General features: G+C 38.6%; 1 protein-coding gene across 1 annotated transcript in view; it reads right to left on the bottom strand.

Annotated features, from left to right (window-relative positions):
* FAM171B (family with sequence similarity 171 member B) overlaps nt 1-26,695 on the bottom strand; it is a 63,912-nt gene that overhangs the window by 36,313 nt on the left and 904 nt on the right. The window lies entirely within an intron of this gene.

The raw sequence follows: 26,695 nt of genomic DNA, 5'->3' as shown, positions 1-26,695 counted from the left end.
GTAGTATATCACTAAGGAGCCAAAATTGAAGTTGGCAATAAAAATGGAAACAAGTAATATAGGCGAAAACAAAAAGATTATAACAAACAAAAAAACTATACGGGAAAAAGCCCCATTCGGGAAAATAATTAAAGAAATGTTTTAATAGAAAGTTGTTATAAAATCGATTTCACACAGACTAAGGTTTCTTAACAAATTGCTATTTAAAAGGAGTAACCCATTAGGAATCTTTGAGTGGTACACATTTTTCCCTTAGGTGTTTCAAACACAGTGCTGATGGTATAAGACAACTTTTGGAGAACCATCACTGAAGGTTCCCGCTCATGAATGTCACAATGGAAATCAGGTTAGGTGTGTCAGGTAGGGTACAATACCCCCTTGGGGATGAGTTAAGTATGAATTATTTGAATTGGAAACAGAGTGCTCTAGCCTCCTTTGCAACTTCATGACTTAATGTCCTTAAGTATTCCCAATTTAGTATAATTGACAGATGAAGCCTGGAAAGGAATACGTCATCCAAGCCAAAAGGAGAATCAAGCTACTGTTACTGATAGAATTAATATCTTGAAAAGGATTTAGCATACCAAACTGAAAATTTCCCCCCAAAATCATCCCCCCAAAATATTTCCCACCAAGTTTCTAGAAAGGATGTAATATCCCCAACCAGCGAATAATTGTAAAGTGTGTTTATAATTTTGAGCTGCACAACTCTAAGCCAGAGGACCTGCGTAAGAGAGAACTCATTGCTGGAGTCCCTGTCAACACATTTCTCCAGAATGGCCTTAAGGTAGGGTCAACACTCTACCAACCGGCAGGGCCAACACCCTCTTCCTTCTGCCAAGAGACCAGTCCAGACTGCCCAAAGACCTCGTCTCTAAGCCTAGTCCTCTCTATCCTGCAGCAGGGAAATTTTCTTTACCATCGTTTGTAGGATGCATTCAAATTTCAAAACATCTCAGAATCACGGCCGGCCCAGTGGAGGCGTAGTGGTTAAGTTCACGTGCTCCACTTCAGTGGCTTGGAGTTCGTGGGTTCGGATCCCAGGCACAGACCTACACACTGCTCATCAAGCCATGCTGTGATGGCGCCCCCACATATAAAACAGAAGACGATTGGCATGGATGTTAGCTCAAGGACAATCTTTCTCAACAAAAAAAATCTCTGAATCAAAGAATATGGTACTGTAAAGTACTTACTGATACAGTGCCTTGAATCTAGTTAAGTGCTTTTTTTTAAAGCACCTATTCTTAGTCGTTCCACCTCTTAAAGCTGCAAAGAAGTAGTGTAACTAGTCTTCTCTGCCAGAATGCATGCATCAGCTTAGCAAGTGAATATCTAAAGCCAACAACATAATGAAGAAAAACTTAGTAGACAAGTCCCCTGTCACACCTAAAACAGAAAAACAACAAAAGCCCAGGACTTGGAGCCACAGCTCCTGAACGGTGCTCAAAGCCACCGAAAGTGACACAAAAAACTCACAGGAGTGCCAGATATATTTTAAATTTTCATGCAAGCACTGTGATACTAGCCTCTGTTGGACGCCACCCAAACTCAAGAGTCCCTAATTCAGTGTACTACACTCAAATCAATGACATTACGTCTTCATGAAGTTGGGTGTGCGGTGATTGCTCTGATAAAAAGCAAACACTGCATGAAAATGAATGCCAAACAGAAATGAGGATGGCAGTGTTCATTCTCATTTCAAGGTCTGAGACCATGTGCAGTGTCTAAGAGACAAATGCATCTCGTTAAGTAGTTAGCAAATATCTATTCTTTTTCTGAAATGATTACTAGTTGTTAGAAGTTAAGTCATTTGCCCACAAAAAAGAATTACTGAGACACTAAAGGGGCTGTGAACCAAGAAAGTTCGGGAGCCTCTGTGTTTGGGGAGTCATTTTATGCTACACTATGGGCACTACACGCCAGATCTGTACTAGTCACTGTGAGAGATACCAAGATATTAGTGCCTTCAAATATGTACATGAAAGAGTCAAACGGGAAGAGCGACAGCACCAGGAAAAGCGCATATGAAGTGTGTGAGAGCTCAGAGAACTGAATGAGTAAATTATTCTGGTTAACAACGTCAAGCAAGAAATAAGTCATATATGAACTCTTAGTGCACGTTTCTAAAAAATGCCTGTTCATGTTATTGTCTTACTAAGAACATTCCAGGAAAAAATTTTGCTTCGAAGAAAATACATTTTGTATTATAAACATGTCTACTTATTTTTTGAATACATAACTGATTGCTTGAATGAACAAATAAATTAAATATTAAACAAAAATCTTACAAAACCCCAAGATTATCAATTTGTATAATGTGTAACTATTGTTACCTTTTCCAGTATGCTCGACTCTCTTGGCCTAGGACAGTCATTCTCAACCCTGTGTAGACACTGAAATCACCGGGGAACTTGTGCTGTATTCCCAGGCCCCACCCCAGACCAATGAAGTCAGAATCACTGCAGATGGGGTCCAGGGAATTGCATTTTTAAAAGGTCCCAGATGATTCTAATGTACAGCCAAGGCTGAGAACCACTGACCTATGATAAAAAATAAATACATCCCAAGGGGGTTATGACCTAAAGCCATCCTCTTCAGTTCCCGTGTTCTGTTTCTTTTAATATAGAAGAATTTAAATTACTTATCTTTGACTGAAATGACCATGCACATGTATTCCATGGCTTGCCCATGGTCCCTTCTGTTGAACACCCCTAGAGGCACAAGCACCCCAGAGAATCCGAGATGTCGAATACTGCCATGAAAGAAAGCTGACCATGGTAGCTAGTGTACTGATAGTTATAGTTAGTTTTTCTTTCTCTAATCATTGATATCTGCCATTTCTTAGTCATTTATTTCTGTGTCCTTCTTATATTCAAAATACCTGGTTACTGCAGAGGTTGGCTTCACTCAATATTTTTCATTAGTTTTTATTTTTTTAATGCTCTAAATAGAAAATTGGGAAAACACAGAAAAAAAGAGGAAATACTTCCTAATCCAATTTCCTAGAAGTAAGTGGGATTCCACACAGTACTTATAAAAGCATACTGAAAAAACAGATTTACAAAATTAAGATCCTATTGTGTATACGTATATAACTATTAAGATTAAGATCCTATTGCGTATATGTGTATGTTTATACAAGCATGAAGTGAAGTATGAAAGAAACTCACCAAATGTTAATAGTGACCATATCAGCTGGGTCGTGGGGGGAAGAGTTGTTCCATCTGACCTGCTACAATGCACACAGTGAGCATGCATCACAGGTAGGAAGGAAAAAAGAAAATACGCCAAAAAGATCGTTATATGCTGTGTTTTCCAGTTAAGAATACATTGTGAAGATGTATCCACACTATTAAATATTTTTCAAAATTACCATATTTCATTATTGAAGAATCCATTATTTCTATGGGTTGTTATTCATTTAACTATTCTATTAATGTATGTTTAGTCATTTCTAATTTTTCACATTTGCAAACAATGCTTTAATTAAAAATCCATGTACATATATCTTCATCTGAATTTTCAATTATTTCCTTGGAAGGAGAAAAAATAGGTCAAAGGTATAAATTGTTTAAAGCTTCTTGTATTACTAAAATGCTTTCCAAAATGTGATACCAATTGATCCTATAAACAGGAGAGTATTCCTCTTTTATTTTACTGTAGTCAATCTATCAACATGACTGCTCCTGTCTCCCCAGGGAGTTAACATGAAAAAGAATATCCAGTAAAGTTTTGAAATCATTCTACTTTCCTTTAACTTTACCTTTCACTCCCAACACTGTTAGTTGTTTTACGGTTTTTCCTTCACACCCTCCTGATAAGTTGAGAGAGCCTCCTATGAAGAAAATTAAATACACAAACAATAGCCTGCCAGAGTCCAATATATACTATTTTGTTGTTTTGGGATGACATGGATGAATTCATAGACTTATTCACAACAAAATAAAGCGGAAAGAACTTAATAAAACATCCACTTTCCCTTTTACAGAAGGCTTTCTCTCCTTGTTCTTTCTACATGCAAAGTATGTTTAGATCAATGAGGAGAAAATGGAACTTATTTAGAACCTGCCAGACACTTGCTTCAGCGCGTCTATTAGAAAGAGTCTCAAACCTACTGTCAGCATTTTCTTTAAGCTGATAAGACCTGCCCTGCTGGGAAAGTGGTTAGATTTAAGTAGAAAGGGTCCCAGCATTTTCTCCAATGCTCCTCTGACATCTTAGTAAAACGTAGCATTTTCCCTCTAATAAGACTGGTCCGTGACAGGAACACGGACCAGTAAACAGAAATTCAGGCACTCCAAGAACACGGAGTGCCTGAAGCATCGGCCCAGCATGAGGCCCACAACACCAAGGGGACGCAGTCTAGGACCAGCAGAGAGCCAAAGGCCTGGGAATTTTAAGCGAAAGGAATAATTTATTAATTTATTTTTTTCAGCGGAAAAATAATAGGAAATTAAAAGATCTTAAAAGACAAAGCAGCTATGACAATGCATATGCAGTATGCATTTTGTATGAAAGACAGGTTCACAGGTTGTACCACAATACTTTCAAAATTCAGGTATCAATTAAATCCACTTGAGTCAACATTTACTGAATACTGCCCAGGCATCAGGTAAAGTGCCAGGTCCAGGGAGAGCATATATCATAACTTTTATTTCTTCAACATCTTCTTTGTATCAGAAACTATACTGTGCTAAATTTTTATGTACGTTATTATATTTAATATTACCCAGTTTCAAGTCTAAAGTAGTTCAAAATCTAGTGGGAAAGGCAAACAAAAAAAACCTGAACAAAGTATTCAGGGTATACAGAAAAGGGAAATATGAATTTTAAATGAAGGAATGGGGATATTTTCAAGTAGGAATTGAGGCAGAATGAGAAAGAGTAGATAAATTTTAAAATACAGAGTTGAGGTAAGGACACGTCAAGGAGAAGGAACAGCATAAGAAAGGGCACCAAGGTCAAAAAAAAAGGAAATAATGCAGTTACTAAGTGAATGACAGACAGTTGTAGCAAGAAAGAAAAAAAGAATCTGGGAACAATGGGAAACGACTGAATTTCATTCCACTGTCAATGGAACGAAAGACGGAGCAGTGTGTGACAAGACCTCTGAAGAGGGATATAAAAAGACCTCTCTGGGAGCCACTGGTAAAAGGGACTTGGATAGTGCGAGCCTGGAAGTATCTACTGAATTGGTTTACGATCAAGTAAAGAAAGTCAAAACCAGAGCAGTGGCAGTGCTGAGGAAGGATCAGAAGCAAAAACACTTAGGATTTGGCAACCGACATGATATTGAGGAGGAGGGAAATTTAAAATGATGTAAGATTTTTGAGCTTCAACAACTAGGAGAGCAGAAATAACATTCTTTTATTTAACAATTATTTACTGAGTACCTGATAATTGATGATCAAGGTGACAGGTGCTGACAGTCAGCCACACAGAACAAGATCGTGACAGTCCCTACTCTGTGGACTGGAAAATCTCCACAGACAAATCAATAGGCCATTCCAACTGAGAGCCAAGAGGGCTTCAATAAGTCAAGTGCTATGGAAATGCAGCGCGGGGACACCAAGCCAGACCTGGAGCGTCCAGAATGGTTCCGAGAGAGGTGAGAAAGTTAAGCTGACACAAGAAAGCTACTCTCACTTTAACAACCAGAAGCTTTCCAGACAGGAGAGAATTCTAGACAGAGTGAACCAAAATGCTGAGGCCTGAGACAGCAGAGGGCAGGAGAGAGGAGAGCCTGAGGAGAGCAGAGAACGGAAGGGAGAAGGAGACAAGAAGAAAGAGTGGCATCTAAACAGAAGCAGCCGTTATGGCAGCTCATCTACTGTCCTTCTGGAAGAAACATGAACTAAATGAGCTGTCAAAGTGCCCATCCTAGTGATTCTATGATCTAACGCCATTGGAAAGATCTCCCCTCTTTATGCCAGAGTAGAGATTCTTTCATCTTTAGTCCCTTTGAGAATCTGAGGAATCTATGATCTCTCTTCGCCTGCACCCCAAACACAAAAAAATGCATGTACCCACAAATACACAAAAATGTTGCATGTAATTTTACTAGGCTCAAAGATTCCCATAAACTAGGGTTTCTAGATATTGCTGAGGACATCAGCATGTTCCCAGCTCCACATTTTTTTAAAAACAAGAATGAGGGGCTGGCCCGGTGGTGCAGTGGTTAAGTGCGCACGTTCCGCTTCACTGGCCTGGGGTTCCCGGGTTGGGATCCCGGGTGTGGACATGGCACTGCTTGGCACGCCATGCTGTGGTAGGTGTCCCACATATAAAGTAGAGGAAGATGGGCACGGATGTTAGCTCAGGGCCAGGCTTCCTCAGCAAAAAGAGGAGGACTGGCAGCAGTTAGCTCAGGGCTAATCTTCCTAGGAAAAAAAAAATTAAAACAAGAATGATTGTTTAAACTATCATTGCTAATTTCAAAAACGTGTTTTAACTTTGTGGGTAAACACAAGTCACTTTCCCAGAGGCTGCACAGTCTATCTGAAGAGCCAGCCAGCCAGGGTTCCAATCCCACCTCCATCTCTTACTACTTATGTGACTGTGGCAAGTTACGCAGCCAATCTGTACCCGAATTTCATCTATGAAATGAGAACAATAACAGGACGGGACTAACGGATACACCTCATAAGGTTACTGGGCGATTAAATGAAATAGGAAACAGAGAGCCTAGAACAGCTCCTGGCCCTCAGTATCACTGGTGTTGGTATTATTATTCCACATTTGTAAATATTTCTTCAGCTTCTGAACATAAGTCTCCTTTGATATTTTTGAAGAAATGCACTAACTTTACCAAGACCTCCCTCAGAAAAATGAACACATATTTTATACATATTTTAGTTTGTATAATTTGACCTTTATGGAAATTTTTTTCTTCATTTTAACAAGTTTATAAGAAGGCTATGTATTTCTATGAAACTAAATAACCTCAATAAAATACTTTTTCATGAAACACAAATCATATATATATATATATATATATACAATAGAACAGGATAATTAACTTACTAAAAAGTATCAGAGCAAATTTTGATGATAGATATTTGTGAGTTTCTAATAAAAGAGATTATTTGTTTTTATTATTTCTCTTAGGCAAAGATATTAATCAAACATTTTAACCTTCATTTAATCTAGAATTAACTGGATAGAATAGGAAGTCTAGTTCAAACTAGAAATTTTATGTATACAACAAAGATTTACAAAGCAGAAAATGTTAACTCTGGGATGAATAATAAGGTTTCTGCCTACTGAATCACAGTGTTCTAAGTGTCTTGGTTATACCTATGAACTCATGTCAAGTCTCACTAACCCATTTTAAGTATTACTCTTCCCAAATCTAAAAATGAGGAAACAAGATTCCAAAAGGAAACTGCTCAGGGTCCCATTGCTAGAAAGTAGTGCAGACGGTGTGTTGGTCAATCAAAGACATTGTTCTTTCTCAACTAGAAAAGCTGAGGCAACCAATGATGTGACATCAGCCATTATGGAGGATTCTAGAACATTAGATGGACTTGTATATAATTCTCTCAAGCAACGCCAAAGAGGCAAATTTATTACAGAACCAGGCACACTGTTTTTTTCCACCCCCAAGTCTGAATATGAGTTTCTCTGAAGAAGCTATATGATAATCCAATTCTGAAGTAGTCAACTCTGAAAACAAATTATATATGCAAGAATAAAAGAAGTTCCCACACTCCTAAGATAGACTGCTCTGTAACCATGGAAATAGGAAGCCCGAGAACAGGCTTTACCCATGTTTAATCAATATACGACAGTTCTATAGTCTTGGAGCCACAGAATTGGTTTGAAAATGGTTTAACCAATCAATCATTGACAACTTGCCTCAGTGAACTCACGTCTGCAAGGCAATGAATCAGTGACCAACACTCCTGAGCACCAGCCAATCGGGAATGGACCATGATGGTGCCTCTGAGAGCCAACCAAACAGCGGAAGTCTCACCTGAGAAGCCAGCTTCTACTGTTAATGTCATCCCACCACCGCCTCTGAAAGGCCCCCAATCCCTGAACTCGACACTTCTCAAAAAAACTCTATGTAAGCTCAGTTTCCTGCTCATGTGAGAAAAACTGTGCCCGACCAGCACAGCTCTCCCTATCAAGCAAGCAATAAATTCAACATTCCGTTTTTTGTTTCAGGTATCAAATGATGGTCTCATCCTTTGACATGGAGTCTGCTGTTTCAGGCCTCAGCATTTCCCACATTCAAACATCACTTTGCTGCATCCTTAATTCGTACTACATCCTTCATGCCCATACTAGGTATGACACAACTTCGTTTCCCTTATGGATCACTTTCATTTTGAATGCTTTGAAAGCAATATTACTTCATAAACAAAATAATTTAAGAAAACAAAATATGTATTTAAATAATGTACCAAATACAAATAACTATACATATTGAATAAAAACAATAGATGCTTTTTAAATTTTCTAATATTCCTTGAAGCTTATTTAAGAACTAAAAAAAACTCTAGATAAAACCTAATTGTCCATCAGTATGGCTTATGTATACAATGGAATATTATGCAGCAATTAAATTGAATTAATGAGATGTGAATGTATCAACAAGGAAAGTCCCCCAAACGTGATGGTGGGTGAAAAAGCCAAAATGCAAAAAGATATAAATAATACATATATACATCTATTACAGCTTTTTAAACATAAAGATTGACACCAATTTCAGGATAGTGATTAATCTGGGTAACGAGGGAAAAGGGATGAGAGTGGGGCTTGATTCTATCTTTAATTTTTATTTCTTAAAAAAAGAGGGAGGGAGAAATATGAAGCAAACAGAGCAAAAAGCTACTATTTGCTTAAACTCAGTGGTGAGCACATGGACTAGAGACTATACTTCTATATGTTTGGAATCTTTCATAATTAAGATGAAAATTTTTAAAATCAAAACAGAATAGAAATGGAAAAACTTATTCCTACAGTGAATATGTGAGTAAATGTAAAAATACAAAGCACAATTTTAGTTTCTATTTCCTGCCTGAAGTTCTATCAGCTAGCCTTCCATTTCGAGACAATCAGCCAAAAAATATTCTCCTTATTCCTTTCCAGCCACCTCCTTTTATGGAGGTTCTAAAACTGCAAATCAAAAACCAGGTAATTAAGCCATCAACAGTTGGGGAATCAGGCCTTTAATAATCGAAAGTTTGTCTCTCCTTTCCTCCTCTTCCCACAGCACTTTGAAACTCTAATGGGCATATTATGACATCTTGCCTGATACTACATTTATATGTGTTCATGCCCTCTCCACCTATAAAGCTTAGCTCTTGAGAGCAGAAAACTTGCTCTCCGAAGTCCCTTCAAAAACTCAGAGACTCTGCATAGTAAACATCCACCTGCACTTGCTATACTGAATTTGAGTGTTGTACCATATGCCCATCTCTCTATTTGACTGTTTGAATAATTTTCCATCTTAGAATTTCAATGCATATTTAATTTTTGATTACTGGACTTTATAGACTGAGAAATCACCACCTCTAAAGTAAGCTTTTCTGATTCTTCCAAGCCTGAGAGAACAGCATAAGCTGGTTTAGGTAAGAACTGAGCAGCAGAGGTCAAATCATGTTTAGCCAGCCATCAACTTAGACAGAGTTGCCTTATTAGCCTTTGCCACACCTGTCAATCAATTCCACCTAACCAATCAAGATGCAGACATTTATCCATCGATCCAACCATTCAGGAAGCTATTATTATGAACCCAACACAAGTCCAGGGTTGATACCGCCTCCCTGCCATTTGCCAGGCTCTGGAAATACAGAGCAAAAAAGATCAGTTTGATATGACTGAATCCTTCGTTCTCATTTACATTCAAAGTGGACTAAAAATAATTCCTAAACTACTTGCTCTGATTTATTTTTGTCCTACCAACTTTCTAAACCTTCATCTGGTCTATTATTTTAATTTGGACACAACCCATAACACGACTAGGAATTTTTAGAAAACTCCTGATGAATCCTATTTGGCTTTTATAATTCACGACTTTCTCCTGATTCCTACTTAGAGAAATAAAAATGGCGAACAATTTCTGAACACCTTTCTCTTATTGTGGAGTTTATAATTCTATTCCATTATTTCATCCAATCGTTTAATAAAAACTTAAAACGTTGTTTTACTTGTGAATGTTGGAAACATTAGAAAATTTTAAACTGGTTAGCCGCAACTGCCATACCAATTTGAGAATTCAGTCAGCCTCGGATTTCACAGAACACAATCTTCTAGATTGAATCAATATGTTAATCAATCAGCTGCCTCCATTAGGATGTTAATGCCCTTCTCTGCTGTGGAGTAGGAACCGCTATACTAGAGAGAAACATAATTTACTACTCCCCTGAGATACGTATTCAAACCAAATAAGATTTCATCTGCTTTGCAGCAGATATCTATTCTAAAGAGGGTGTTTCAAGAAACGCCATTTTAATGGACAAATAATACTCCCCAGCACAATGCCATGGCCAGCAAAGAGAAATCAGGAGAGCCACACAACGTTCTTGTTTTTTCCATAGAGAAGAAACACTATCTTTTCAATACCAAGTTTTCCAAAAGGACCACAGCCAGTATTCGTTGGCTTATTTGTAGGCTGAGAATATTCTAGCTCATGCTAAGATTTTCTGGACAGAGAAAAAGAATAATAAAAACTACTGTTTGAATTCAGCCTTTCTTAAAAGCCAATCTGTCTTCTCAGCAAAACAAAAGGAATCAATATAATAGGAAAAACCTGAAGCTCACCGATGACTGCCTCACACTGATTTTTGGCTTTCAAATATATTTTGCTTGCCTGCTTCCTCTAGGTAACGTTCCAGAGACAATGTTGTTTCTTGGTCGTTTTAAAAGAAAAACAGTAATTTTATTCCACTATATACTTTAATACTTCTTACTACAAAAACATGTATGCACTTTAGAGTCAATTTACAGGAAATACAATAAAACAATGAAAACAAACCCAGCCTCATTTCCTGGAAAGTTGTAAAACTGGCATGTTACCTTTTCTGTCTACCTACTCAACCCTTACTAACATAATATCATAGAATATAAAGCAAGACAGAATATTCGTACTTCTGAAATATTTAATTTACTAAAAGTCATGTCTAATGATAACAGTAATTGATAAGTAACTGTTAAGTTCTAGGTATTTCACATACAGCAACTCTAATCCCTAACAACAATGCCACAAGGTAAGTCTCATTTTCTCTACTCAGTTTAATGAATGTGCCCAAGAGCACATGTAAGGAGAGGCACAGCAGATTTTGAACTCCAGTTGCCCAAACTCCAAAGCCCGTGATCCAGCCACCAAACCACACAGACCTAGAGTCTTCCTCTGGTAAAGACATCAGCCACCAAAGCACGTGTGAGCGCAGAGCCCAGTGTTCGGCCCCTACCCAGCCACGCTTGAGTCCTGCCTCCCTTACGTCCACACCCCATGACGCTCTCATCTCACCCTCTGCAGAGCAGCCACACTGGCCTTCTGACGTGTCTCAAATTCGCCAAGGCCTTTCCCCTCCAACATTACAATCATGAACTAATATGCAGCTAGTCACCTAGTTTTTTAAAGTACCAAGAAAAGAGTTTAATGACTGCCCTCATTTATTATGCTTTTTGTGGCAAAGAGAACTTTTATTTGTTCATTATTGAGGACTCGTTAATTAAATGTACTTGTTTGCAATGTAGATTTAGAAATTTGTTTCTGTAAGTCAGGGGCCCTAGAGGAGTATTTTGAGGAGAAAAAAAGGATTCCTGTTTGTAATCCTAAGGACATCTAAATTAGTCCTGTGAAGTGAGGAAAAAAATGGAGGTGAGAAAGGAGGGGAGCAGGAGTGAGAGGCATGAGGTTTTCATCACGGACCAAAAAGTGACAAAACTAAGTGTTAATAAAAGACAAAAACTAAAGGTAGAAATGGAAGGAAACAAAAATATAGAGCAGGGAAAGGAAGCGACTCTGAAAAGTGCTCCAGGTTTAAGAACAGTCCTTTGGTATATTAATATCATGATTGACGGCCAGTCCTCAATCTTAAAGCATCATATAGTGGTATTCAATTAATCATCTTCCAATTCATTTTAATAGTGTCAGTATTTGCCCTGAACTCATAAATCTAAGAACAAATATTTTTTAATTAACATAAATTTTGGAGTACCTACTATGGGTCCAGCGCTGTGATAGGCATGAGAAATAACTACATAAATAACGAAAAAATACCTAGTCCCTTAGCTATTTCTATTAATATATATAATCATAACATGTTATGAATCAACATGCTTTTACTGAGCACTTACTGAGTGTTAGGCATTTTGGGATGTAAAACAGGTGAATGAATATATCGATGCTCTGAAGGAACTCAGAAGCTCAAGAGAGAGAGAAACTAAACACAGCAGAAAGAGAGAATTGTGGACTGGAATAACTTCCTGGAGAAAGTAGCATTAAATTGGTTTCTGCTGAATTTAGGGACAAGCTATAGGCAGGGCAGTGCCAATGGGGAGAGAAAAGTGTCAATGGATTTAAAATTTGCTTGGAGTTAGGACTTAGCGTAGGAAGTAACATATTGAGCTAGTTAAGCCTTCTTGGTTGAATAGAAATCCAACCAAAATTTGCTGAAGCAAAAATGGGAATTTATCCACTCACAGAATACAAAGAAAGGCTGTACAAGCAAACCACGGGGATGACAATCACCCGGCCAGAGCTTGGCAATGAATGGAACCAGTAACTTCAACTCTGTATGACTTCATCTTTCCATTCACAGGCTATGGGCCTTCTCCACGTGCATGGCAACTCTCAGGTTTTACATCTTACCATTTCTACCATCAAATATGCATGGATGAGGGCAGCATAAGCAGAAGAAAGGGGAAAAGAGGTAGCAGACAGACAATTCTATATACCTCCACCATAAAAATTACACACCAAGAGTTGACCGATGGGAAATGACCAAAGAACAAAATAAATTGAAAGCCTGGTAGAACCTCCCATTTAGAGAGTAATGTAGCTAAAATGCTACCTTTATACAAACCTCAGTCTTACCACAAACTGGTGAACACATAATATAAATAAAATGTTATTTGCACAAATATAACAAGCCAATCAAAGTGAAATCTTCTTAAGAATTTGCCACATGCAATCTATAAGATTCATTTATTCATTCATTACTTGAAGTTCTATATCTTTTCCTCATCGATTTTTATGTAGTTTATTCAAAAGTTTTTAATAATTGTTTTACCATTTCAAAAAAAGTATTACTTTCCCAAAGACAGTTACTCAGATCTTAAAGGAAGCATGCTGAAGTTCATAGGGATGAAAAGTCAGGAAGCACACAAGTTTCAATTGGTTCTGAAATACCGTGTGCGTGTGAGTGTGTGTGTGTGTGTGTGTGTTTGTATAGAAACACAGTAATACAGATAAAGCAAATATAACAAAATTTTAATAATCGTTGTATCCTGGTGGAGGATATATGAATAGTTGTTATACTATTTCAATTTTTCAGTATATTTCAAAGTATTCATTATAAAAAGTTGGAGGGAGGCAGAAACCTGACGGAAGACTTCATGTTTTAGCGACAATATAATGAAAGCTTAAGAAAAGCAAGCAGTGTCTCAGGAAGATGCATGCAGTAAGGTATGGTTTGAGTCCGAGGGAGGAAAAAATAGGGAGACCTAATAGGAGATTTCTCTAATGGTCCAAACAGATGGAGTGGGGGCCTAGATAGAGAAAGTAGCTATGAAAATAAAACAGAAGGAATGGACACTGAAGACACTGTGATGGATACTTAAAAGAACTCAGAGGGTGAGATGTGAGTGTGGGAGAGGAGAAGACAGAATCAATGGCAATTCCAAGTCCTCCAGGTCAGATTAGAGACAGGATAGAAATAGGTAAGGTCTAAAGGAGGAGCAGAGCTGTTGGGTTAAGACAATGTCTTTCATTAAATAGATTTATATATTGCCTCTTCCATGAAATACAGTTCCCATTCTGAATGGTGCTGTAGGTGGAATAATTTCCTCCTTAGTCTCTCAAAGTCCCAAAAGACAACATACCGTGCAAGGACCCTGATGAGAGGCGAACACATGGGGGCTACAGCCCAAGGGAGAACAGCAGCCGTCAGGCCATATGCTCCCCCTGTTACGCCACCTGTTTCAGTGTCTCAGTTCCCTCGCCTGGAAGATTTTCAGAATTTCAGGGGTAAAAATAATGCAAAACCTCTATGAGAGGGAGTTTTAAGTGATGAGAGCAAACTTTGACTGCATCCACAAAAATACATCAATGTAAATAGCTTAAAGTCAGTGTGATGCCTTCTCTGGTGCTTTGGTAATTTTCAGCTAAACGGCCCCTTGCTATGAGTACATCTCTAGATCAACCTTAACGGAGAAAAACTTCATGAGTACATAAAATGCCTATTAGTTTTCATAAACTTTCTGATTTAGCAGAAAACCAGGCAACTACATTTTTTAATGTAAGTGTAATTTTTAACGTAAACATGCAATTACATTTTTAAAAGTCTCAGACAGTGCAACCACAATCAGCAACAAAATATATTTTAAATCACTCATTGCCTTGTGGTAGAGTGTAGAAATGAAGTTTGGGGTCACTGAAGGGGAGGGAAGAGGAGCCAAGTTGTTTTCATGATAGACTGGGGAAATGGCCAACAGGCTGGCACAGATGGGAGACAGAGAGGTTACAGGAGACCTCAAGACACAACTGGTCTGTGTTGTGTTCATGTTGAGGACTGACAGGTTAAGAAAACAGCACAACTTGGCCAAGGTGGTGATAACCCACTGTTTTAACAGCAGGGGAAAGTATTTCTGTTATATATCAAGGTAAAGGCAAGAAGGCCATTTGCTAGCACAGTACTGATAGAAATAGGGCTCATGTTTGAGTTCTGAATTCAATTCCTTTATTTAGAAAAGAGGGCACATCATCAGTCTGGTGTCTTCAAGAAATGCGGCCTTGTGGAAGAAGCTACATTATTTTTTTTCTTTTCCAACAATATGGAAGTTATGAGCCATAAGAGTAGGAAATAAGAATTCTAGAGAATACTAAAGATAACGGGGAAAGGAATTATTATATTGTTATTACAAAAGGAAATGGAAAAAAGTAAATCTAAATAAAAAAATAAGAAAAATTATTTCCTCCTTCTGCTTTTCTATATTATTTTGAAACTCACTTTAAATGTGCTTTCTTCTGGGAAACAGGCCAAATTATTTTCCCCCAAACCTGTGTTTCCACAGTATCCTATATACTCTTCTAACCTGGGACTTACCACACTCTAATATCATTTGTGGTCTCTTTATCTACATCCCCAATGGGTGTTCTTTGCAATCAGTGATGATGAAGTGCCTGGCAAATAGTAGATAATGAGTTTGTTTAAAAGAAGGAAAAAAATGAATGAAATCATTCACTGTAGGAATCTTGTATGTTATCTCCAGCCCCATGTATATTCAAATATGTGTATTCAAATACACGCCAGTTCCTCTTCCCATATATTTTTTTCAAAGCAAGCATTCCTCTTGATCCAAAATCTGTATTCTTGGCCACTGGCCTCCGAAAGCCTACAGCCTTTTCCCCATGTAATGTCCTTTTCATACACACACTTTAGAGAAGCCAGCTCAAGCTTGCAGATAAAAGAAGATACTCAACTGCACAAATATTTATCTATACAGTCACTCATTTGTTCATTTAATAAATATTTATACAGGAACAGAGCCCAAACCAACACAATTAATTGCACCTGGCCTCATCTGGTTTCCAATCTAGACGAGAAGACAAATAAGGAAATACGGAACAGGCGCCTAGCTACAAGTCAATTACAGCCCTTGAGCAAGTAGGAGGTGTTTATGAGAGCACATAACAGAGGAACCTAGCTCAGAGTGGAAAGTCAAAGAAAACCTGTTTAAGAGGTAGATTTAAGCTAATATCTGAAGTGTGAATGCAATTAGCCAGGTGAATGGTGTAGGGGGAGGGGGAGCGTGTTTTAGATCAGGGAAGTGCTGCAAGCAGAGAAACAACCTGTACAAAGGCCCTAAGGTACAAAACCTGTCACACTCAAGCTACAGAGAACTGGAGCACAGTGATGAAGTGGGAGAGAAACTAGATCTGAGACTGGAGTTGTAAATCACGTAAAGCCTTACAGGTCAGGTTAAGACCTCAGACTTGCTTCTCATGTCGTAGGAACCCTAATCAGATTTTTACTTAAAAATAACCACTATTTGGTGGGGGGAGTGATCCCCATAACTGCTCTGGGGAGTATGGATTTTAGAGCATCAAGAATGGACATAATGGGCTGGCCCGGTGGAGCAGCAGTTAAGTGCACACATTCCACTTCAGCGGCCCGGGGTTCGCCGGTTCAGATCCCGGGTGCAGACATGGCACCACTTGGCAAGCCATGCTGTGGTAGTCATCCCACATATGAAGTAGAGGAAGATGGGCACGGATGTTAGCTCAGGGCCAGTCTTCCTCAGCAAAAAGAGGAGGATTGGCAGCAGATGTTAGCTCAAGGCTAATCTTCCTCAAAAAAAAAAAAAAAAAAAAAGAATGGACATAAGGAGGCCAGTTCATATGCTAACCTGAATCTGAGCTACAGCAGGGGCAGGAAAGAAGGAGAAAAACTAACAGATGAGGACTATTTAGGAGACAGACTTGATGGGGTCTAGTGATTGACCAGATGGAGAGGAAGGCAGAGGAAATGGCAAGGACAGCATCCTCAATGCTCCTTCCTTGGCCAGTGGGGCACTTTATTGGTTTTTAATAACAATGAGGAAGAATGAATGATGAAGGTGGCCAAAAGGTAAAAATTCTAGTTATAAGACAAATAAGTTCTGGGGGTGCAATACAGCATGGTGACTATAGTTTCAAAATAAAAAAAAATAAGGAAGGAGACTTTTTTATTCCCAAAGGTGTGGTAGAAAATCAAGAATCCAGTGTTAGCCATGCTTAAGCTGAGATACCCATGCTATAGCCACATAAAGAAGTCAAAATAATTAGTGGATATATTCAGGAGCAAGCTCTGGGGAGACTCAGCATATAGACGGTATTCAAAGAACTGGAGTGAATGAGATCACCTCGTGAGAGGGGAGAGTGAGAACAGAGGCAGAGTGTTAAATTAGTGGAAAAATAAACTATTTTTTCTACTTTTATGTTTTAGAATATAAAGATATTTTAATTACCTATATATTACAATATCAAACATATTATAGTTATATTAATATTTATGTATAATTTTTAAAAATATAATGTAATTATTGCATAACAAATTATTTAAGAGTTAAAGACTTGATACTGTATTATTGATAAGGAATATTGATAGGAAAGAAAGAGGAATGAATTGGGTCACCATCTTTTCATCTGCCTTTGTCATGGATCCATGACAGGCCCCACACACAGCCCCTGCATAGAGCTCTCGTCTGTGAGCCAGTCCCCATCTACACGAAGCACAACGGCCACAGTAAGACTTGGATTTGTCGTGGGTGCCTCTATTTTTTTCCCTCCATGTCTGTGCCCCATGCTGTTCCCTGAAGCTGCAGCTTTCCAAGTCTCAACACATGCTCCTACTTCTCTTTGGAACTTCAGAATGTGTTAAAATACAAATTTCTCCATTTGGATTTTCAAAGGAAAGAAAAATTCTGCAAAAGAAAGCTATTTCTAAAAACAAAGAAATTCTTCACTCTGTTATTCACTTTTTTTTTTAAAGATTTTATTTTTTTTCTTTTTCTCCCCAAAGCCCCCTGGTACATAGTTGTATATTCTTCGTTGTGGGTCCGGCTAGTTGTGGCATGTGGGACGCTGCCTCAGTGTGGTTTGATGAGCCGTGCCATGTCCGCGCTCAGGATTCGAACCAACAAAACACTGGGCCACCTGCAGCAGAGCACACGAACTTAACCACTCAGCCACAGGGCCAGCCCCTGTTATTCACTCTTTTTAGCATCTAGTTTTTCCAATGTAATCAGTTTTTAGTGAAATCAGGAGAGGTATGAATCCAAAAAATGAGTAAGAGGGCCCAGTTGGTGGAATAGTGGTTAAGTGTGTGTGCTCTGCTTCAGCAGCCTGGGGTTTGCGGGTTCAGATCCAGGGCAGACCTACACACCACTCATCAAGCCATGCTATGGCGATGTCCCACATACAAAACAGAAGATTGGCACAGCCGTTAGCTCAGCGACCATCTTCCTCAAGCAAAAGAGGAAGACTGGCAACAGCTATTAGCTCAGGGTCAATCTTCCTCACCAAAAAAAAAAAAAAAAAAAAGGGCGTAAGATGCGGGTTTCAATGAGTTTAGAAATTACATCCATTTTGAAAGCCTAGAACAGCAGTGGTGATGAAAACAGCAAGTTCAATTGCAGACTTAAATAGCTGTAGACTGAAATTGCTATTTTGACCCCAAAACTGTTTAAAGACCAAAGATTAATACTTGTCTCAGTGGGTAGGGAAAGACTTAGGTTTTTATAAATGCCTGCTTTGAGAATTAATAACAACCAGGGTGGGCCCTCATCTGCTAAGACTGTTTGAGGTTTATAATCAGGCCTGGAGGCATTAGATGACTCACAAAGACATCAGAGCCTTTATTAAGATTATTAACTTAATCTCAATGATCCTATCTTTTAGTGGAACAGCCAAGAGCCAAGCTGCAAAGAGTTTCTGGATTGACTGCCAAAGAATTCCAACAGAGGGTTTTTTCAGGTATAAGGTGTCCTACCAGTTTATTATATAATGAAATCTGGACATAAAACAGTTCAAAGTCATGTGATTTATCAAAAGATATCTATTGCATACTGGTGGCCATTCTACAACAGAATGGACAAGCCAGAGGATGAAAGAATGGACCAAGGGTCGTGCATCCTAAACCATCAGTTCTTTTAAGGGTTAAAGCTTTCTGGCAGAATTGGTCATGCTGCTGTCAAGCTTACGAATTTCACTGACCATATGCACACAATAACAGAAAAACCTCCCAGGTTAAGAACACACAAAAACGTTACTTGAGTCTGAATGTTACCTTTGTTCTTTTCTTACTGAGTCCGCTCACAAAGGACTAATTAACCATGGCGGGCTTTGTTAACCTTTTGGGGGTCAAGGATTCCTTTGAAAACCCTACAGATGCTCTGAACACTAGATAATTGAAGATTACATAATTTCAGGGTGCTCGTGAACCTTCTACACCCTTCCACTGGCTCCCTAGAACCCCAGCCTTATAAGGTATAAGGGACAGCGAGTCCCCTACACATATAGGGGGAAGAAAGATTCACCTCTGGTGAGTACCTTTCTCCCCCATGAACAATGACATACTTGACACCCTCTCAGACTTGTCACAGCAAGTTATGTTACCTCTCTCTTCTTTTCTCTTGAGCCTCCAAAGTTTTGACCCCCTACATGTTTACAGCCTACATTTACCAAGCTTTCCTGATTCACAAGACTTCTTCCCTATTTGAAATACTAAGGTACAGAAGCAATTTTAAAATACACATTCTTTTGACTCTTCTCATTCACAAACTTGAGTCCACTGGTGGGAAATGTAGGGATTATAAAAAAGCACACTGATCTGCGTCATATTTGCTGTGAAGAAAATCATCAAATTATCCTTAACTGTAAGTTTTATCAGACTTTGTAACTGCCAGATGATACCACAATTTCTTTGAAGATGTGGATGTGTTCTGGCTGAGGTCATATACTCTTCAAATATGGCCAGAGCAAAGCATTTTGGAGAAGGTCATTTCTACCTCATTCTAGTTCCAAGAGCCTATGATTCCAAGAAGGCTTATTATAATCTGCAAAGTGAAAAACTTTCGTTTTAATTATTACATATTTTAATCAATATTAGATGCTACTTCGTTATAAATAGCATTAGAAGATCAGATTGCTTCATATCGTGCTATAAAAATATTTTTGCTGCATATGATTATGAATGAGAGCTACTCTAATATAAAGAAACACTGAAATTTTGGGAAGTACTAAATCATTGTTTTTCTGCTAAAAGTACTGAATCTAATAGCACAAATATATTGTAAAATATACTTTGGGAAGTACTTATTTTATGAAGAGAATTTATCTGTCTTTAAATGAAAATATTTGGAATATACCAACTTTTTAAAAATAAATGAGTAGATTTTTTTTAATTTCAGGTACATAAATTGCATTAATCATAATCAGTGTTTCATGGCACACTCTTATTGATTCATGCATGGTTCATTTTACCTAGTTAGTATTAGTTAGTAGAATAGTTAAATATTTCCTGCTACACACATTACTCTTGGTAACTTCTCTGCCCTTACACAAAAAGTGTGGCCTCCCTCTATTTCACTTTTATAGTAAATGGATATTCTCCTGGTAGTTTCATCTAAGTCACCCAGACACTTATAAACAAACTCTACGCATGCAAATATGAAAGAACATTAGCAGTATGTTTAAATGGGTCACAAAATCCAGGACCTTTGCAGCTTCTATTCAACCTGGTTATAGTTAACCCATTAGAAACTTGCCCATCTACCCATCCTGTTTGTTTGTGTCACATTCCTATCACAAAAAAACAGAGGAGTAAAAGTGGGACTAAAATCACGGACACTGGTTCTATTCTATGTTAGAAAGGCCTAAGGATATGGAATTCTACAGCATTCCTGGGGTACTCACCCCAGAGACAAGCCAGGGCCCTCACAGCATGAAGCCTGGGTTGAGGCTGGACATTTTTACCAGCTTCCCACTGGTCAACTGGTCACCTAAAGTCCAACTAGCATTTAGGGCCACAGATATGAACTGCTATTGGATTGCTATCTAAATGTTCTAAATTTCAGCAGAGCTAACAACTGAATTAAAACTATATAGTCTATAAATAATACTTCTTTACTGAACAGGAACAAAACTAATCTAAGTACAATAATGATAATATTTGGCAAATTTTTTTAATTTTATATTATTCCCTAAATTGTTATGAGATAGAAACCAACTTAAGAAAAAAGCACATTAAATAGAAATTGAAATCTCACATATAAATGAAATTAATTTTAAATCTTAATTTCTACGCAAGGCACAGAACCTTAATATGGAGAGCTTAACGGGTATTATCAACTCGAGATTTCAGATAAGTGTAATGCAATCCTGAGGCATTTTACAGTCTTGGTTCACTAAGTCACTGAGGCAGATCTGACATGTTAGTAATGTCAGAAGCAACTATCATTTCCTTGACACCCTCTACCTTACTTGAAATGGCACTCAGAATCACTGACTCATTTCAGACCCAAGTGAACTGGCCTTTATACTCCCAGACATTAACAACAAGTATTTAAGAATACTGCCTATTCCTGATGACACAGACAATCATAAAAGAAAAAGAATTTAAAAGGCACAGAATCTTATATGTCTTAGAAATACACATTGTGCTTATGCAAGAGGCCAATTAAACAGATATCTCCAAACACAATCTTCAAAACAAACAGAAGCTGCGGGCCCGGCCTGGTGGTGCAGTGGTTAAGTTCGCACTTTCCACTTCGCCGACCTGGGGTTCGCCCGCCTGGGGCTCACTGGCCTGGAGCTCACCGGTTCAGATCCTGGGTGCAGACCTACACACCGCTTATCAAGCCATGCTGTGGCAGGCATCCCACATATAAAGTGGAGGAAGATGGGCACGGATGTTAGCTCAGGGCCAGTCTTCCTCACCAAAAAGAGGAGGATTGGCGGCAGACGTTAGCTCAGGGCTAATCTTCCTCAAAAAAAACCCCAGAAGCTGTTTTCTTAAGCTTATGATGTATTTCACTACAATGCATAGCTTTCATAGTTTTAGAATTTTCTGGGTAAATATTCCAAAGCATACTTTTTCCACTAGCAGATGGAAAATAATATATCCATTTCCTAGCTCAGGCAATTTGGACAAAAGGAAATTAAGACCCATCACACTAAGCCAAGTGAATGAATGACAACACGGCAGCTAACCTAGTCAGACAGAATGCTGACAGAGAAATCAAGTCCAATATTTATATACTTGGGGGGAAGAGTTTTGTTTCAGAAAAATATTTTCTAGTTTCTGTTCTGTCACATTAAGAACACTGAGAAACCACCACTAAAACAAACTGGATTCAAATTCAACACAATGGCATGTGTTTCTCAACCTGTAATCAACACCAAGAAATAGTTCCCTTTGGTTATTAAAATCCTGGAAAGAAATCATAATTACCCCATCTGGGGATATGGCCTTTAAAACATGAGTGCTTTAGATAGAACAGTCAATTTCTCAACCCTCTTCTCCTATTGATTTTCAAATTCCTTGAACAGAAAAAAAGTAAATAAATAAATGCTTTCATAAATGGGAGATTTCAATCAGGTTTGTTTAAATCAAGCTATTTGATTTTACGTAAACAATAATATTCTATATTGAATTTTATTTTTAAATTAAATTTTAAGTGAAGTAGGTTTCAGCTACATAGAATATGAAAAAAAAATTTTTAACATCAAAAGCATACCACTTGGCCCAGCAATTCCACTCCTAGGCATTTACTCAAGAGATATGAAGGCATGTCCACACAAAGATTTGTACAAGAATGTAGCAGCTTTATTTACAATAGCAAAAACTGGAAATAACCCAAATAGCCATCAACAGAAGAAGTGATAAACCAAACCTCGGTAATTCATACCATAGAATACTGCTGAGCAGTAAAAAGGAAGAAACCGTTGAACATGCAACAACGTGGGTGAAACCTATGGAAATCAGACTGAGCTAAGCTAGATACAAGAGAGTGCCTGCTCTATGATTCTATTTTATGCAGCTCTAATATATGATGAAAACAATCAGAACAGCAGTTGTCTCTGGGTAAGGGGCAGGGATTAGAATGGGGCATGAGGGAATTTTCTAGGGTGATGTAAATATTCTACATCTTGATGGGGCGATGGTTACACAGGTACATCCATTTGTCATTAAGCTAAGGTATGCACAGTTCAGTGTATATATGTTTTACCTCAAAAAAAAAACCCTGCATAGAGGAAATGGGTGGAGGTACAGGTGAAACAATTAGAGCAGAATTTTATCACTGTTAAAGTTAGTTAATGGGTATGGACTTTTATTATACTATTCTGTTTACTTTCTACATATTTGACATATTCCAAAATAAAAAGGTTCAAAATTTGTCGGTGAAATGTACAATCAAAAATTGTTACATCAGAAAAATATACTTCTCAAGAAGCTTTCTCTGTATGCAGAAAACATTTACAAAAATCCAGTGGCGATCCCGAGTCTGTGCTTCACATGGAGAATCTGAAATGGAGCTCATTATTTTTTCCAGCTCCTCCCGCCCCCACCTCCAGCATGCCTCCCTTCTAATGGGCCATCACGGTGAATATATGGTTGTCTCAGCTACCACCAGCCCCCAAATTATCCTTCCCTGGCCCTCTAAATATTTATTTCTCACAAATACTGGTGCAGATGGAGAAATGAGAGCTGCTGCACACACCAGAGAAAACAACTCATTTGACAGACAACCTTAGTCTTTATTCTCACTACTGTCTGAAGACCGGGTGTTTTATGAGTTAATGAGAAAATAAAAATTCACTGTTTTTAAATCTTGACTTTGTAAATCTCATATTCAACTTTTTTAAACCTCATTTTCTTATTTCCCAGCAATACAAAGAGATACAAATTTTCAGAATAATAAAATCCAGCGAATACTAACCAACATCAATTTCTCTACTATGGACTATGCTCAGTCACCAAAATGTGTCTTCTTAGTTTTCTAAATTTTGCCTGAGAAAAGTCCTATAGTTTTCCACATAACATGTCCAAGATCAGAAGCACCATACAGACGAAAGAATGAACTCAGGCTCAACCACAGCTATTTACAGATACGTTAATACCCTCCTAGGGCATAATAGGATTATAAGTACACTTGGGTAAAAAACCTTCTTGGGGCGGCCCTGTGGCGCAGCGGTTAAGTTCGTCTGTTCTGTTTCTGGGCAGCCTGGGGTTCGCCTGTTCGGATCCCGGGTATGGACATGGCACCGCTTACCAAAAGCCATGCTGTGGTAGGCGTCCCACATATAAAGTAGAGGAAGATGGGCACGGACGTTAGCTCAGGGCCAGTCTTCCTCAGCAAAAAGAGGAGGATTGGTGGCAGATGTTAGCTCAGGGCTAATCTTCCGCAAAAAAAAAAAATCTTCTTGACAGAACCTCATAAGTGGACTCAAGTATTGGTATCAATCAGTTCTCTATAGTCAGCATAAGATAAAGGCCGAAATTAGCTAAGATTCAAGATCCAAAATTTATATACTTTATAACCTCTACTTACAGATATTTCTACCTAAAATTTCTTTATTTTTATATCTCCCCTGCTAAATTCCAATGAAGAATTTCACATGTTAAACAGCAAATACTTAAAAGGTGAAAATGATCCTTGACGCCAGCATTTTTGTTTGTTCCTTCATCCATTCATTCATTCAACAAACCTATGCATGCCTATGCGTACCAGTACTCTTCTAGGTACTAAAAATATATGTAATTTAATACAATAGGGAACAAAACAGCGTTCATGCCCTCACAGAGCTTACATTCTAGTAAGAGGAGACAGGCTCCTTAGGATGATGAGTGACCTGGAGGAGAATGAGTATGAAAGGGCACGCAGATTCCTATCTCACGTAGCTGGTCAGGAAAGCTTCGGAGATATAGTAATATTTCAGCAAACCTGAAGAACGTGAAGTTCCAGAATTCCAGAGAGAAAGTCCAGGTAGAGAAAACGGCAAGTGCAAAGGCCCCATCCCAGGGCCCCCTTGCAAACTGAAGAAACTGAGAGCCAGCGTAGCTACAGTGGAGCGAGTCAGGGGCAGAGCTGCGGGTGATGGGAGGGGGAGGGGCGGACAGGGGACCCAGGCCTTTGCAGGCCATCTTCAGGATCTGGGCGTGCATTTGGGAGAGATGGGAAGCCACTAGAGGACTGTGAGCAGAGATGATCCTATTTAATGTTTTTAAAAACATCACTAGCTGTGTGAGGAGAAGAGATAGTGGAAAACAAAGGTTGAAGCAGGAAGACCGGTTCACCCTAGAGATCACGGCGCGCTCAGAGGACTATTTTAACTTCACTTGTTTATAGGTTGTTTGTGATCTGACTCCATATCCCAATAACTAAACAACAATCAACTGAATTGTTCTCTTGTTTGCCGCGGGCTTGGGGAGCTAGAGTTTCTGAGGCAGAAGCAAGAGTTATCATATGGTACTTTTCAGGCTCTGGTCTGACCCATGGGCTAGTGGCTCCTTCCTCTTGATCGCTCTAATAGGTAAATGAGACAAAAACTCCTAGTTTCCCGAACAATCATCCTTTTCAAAAATATTCCCTCACAAATATCAGAAAAATATTTTAATGTCCACGCTACATACAAAAGATTTCACATGCCACAACGAGAAGGACCCACAACTAAAATATACAACTATATACTGGAGGGATTTGGGGAGAAAAAGCAGAAAAAAAAAGATTTCATCTCGCAGTTATTCGTAAACCTCGTCACAACATATCTGTATCATAGTAGTCAAAACACATTAAACGAATATGCCTGAAAGATAAACTGAAATAAAAATATATTGCAAATCATAAAATCCACCAACACTCTCTCAGACTTGTTTCATAGTTAATTTATGAAATCCTTCTCATAATGAAGACAGGCTCTCCAACTCTCCTCTCTCATTTCCCTACGTTTAGCAAATAGCAGCCTCGCGCAAACCATGTTAGCACTTCCAGTTGTAAAAACCCAGGTAGGAAAACCAGCACACACACCACACCTTTCAGGACTCTTAGCCACACTCGAGTGTTATTAGTTGGTGTAGGCACCCGCACACTTTGGTGATTTCATCCTCTGCTCCAAGCACTCTGATAAATTAAATCATCCTGGCTGTGTCACGAACTGCAGCTGGCATGCCTGAGTATTGCTCTTTGATGATGAGCAAGCAGTACAAAATAAGCTGCTGATTCCATTCTTTAAAATCTCATTTTCAGCATCTTGTATCATGTTACTAGGCAGGATTTTAAAACAAAAACAAATGTTATAATTCACGTTGGCTTTTGCAGAAACCTAAGCCCACTTGCCAAAAAATGGATGGGCTTTTCTTCTTTGCAAACAGCAGGCAGCATCTACAGTAGGGAAGGGACTCGGGTGGTGGGTGGGGAGAGGCTTTTAAAAGGGATAATCCAGCTTTCTGCTTACCAGGAGAGCTTTAACGGGGAGGGGGAACAAGGCAGGAAACGAGGGACTGTTCCAGCCACATACACTACAGCGTATTTCCTCATCCTCACGGAATAGTGTCAAGAATCTGCCTCATTAAGTTCTCCTAACAAGTGAGGAGATTCCCCTCTCCAGGGGCAAGCTCCGCCGTGCTAACGTCAGTACCGACTTTATCTTATCTGCCCCCCTCCTCTTTTCCCTTTCCTTCAACTGCAAACTCCTATTTCATTTTGTTTTATTATATCTTATTATACTGAAGGCATTCTTGCAAACTGCCTTAAACCCTTCCCGGGATAAGAAGAGATAGAAACAGATAATAAAATAAATCAAGATTTCTTTCTCCAGGTCTAAATTTAAATACAACAGGCGGGGCGAGACGGTGAAAAAGAGTGTGTGGGTGTCTGTTGCAAGATTTTTCAGTCTCTAGGGGAGAAAAGGATAAAGAGTAGAATGCTAAAGGGATTTGAGAATGTATGTGTGTGTGTGTGTGTGTGTGTGTGT

This window comes from Equus caballus, chromosome 18 (assembly GCF_041296265.1).
Source record: "Equus caballus isolate H_3958 breed thoroughbred chromosome 18, TB-T2T, whole genome shotgun sequence".
Lineage (NCBI taxonomy): Eukaryota > Metazoa > Chordata > Mammalia > Perissodactyla > Equidae > Equus > Equus caballus.
Note: the sequence above shows the minus strand (reverse complement) of the source record. Positions and strands in the feature narration are given on the sequence as shown.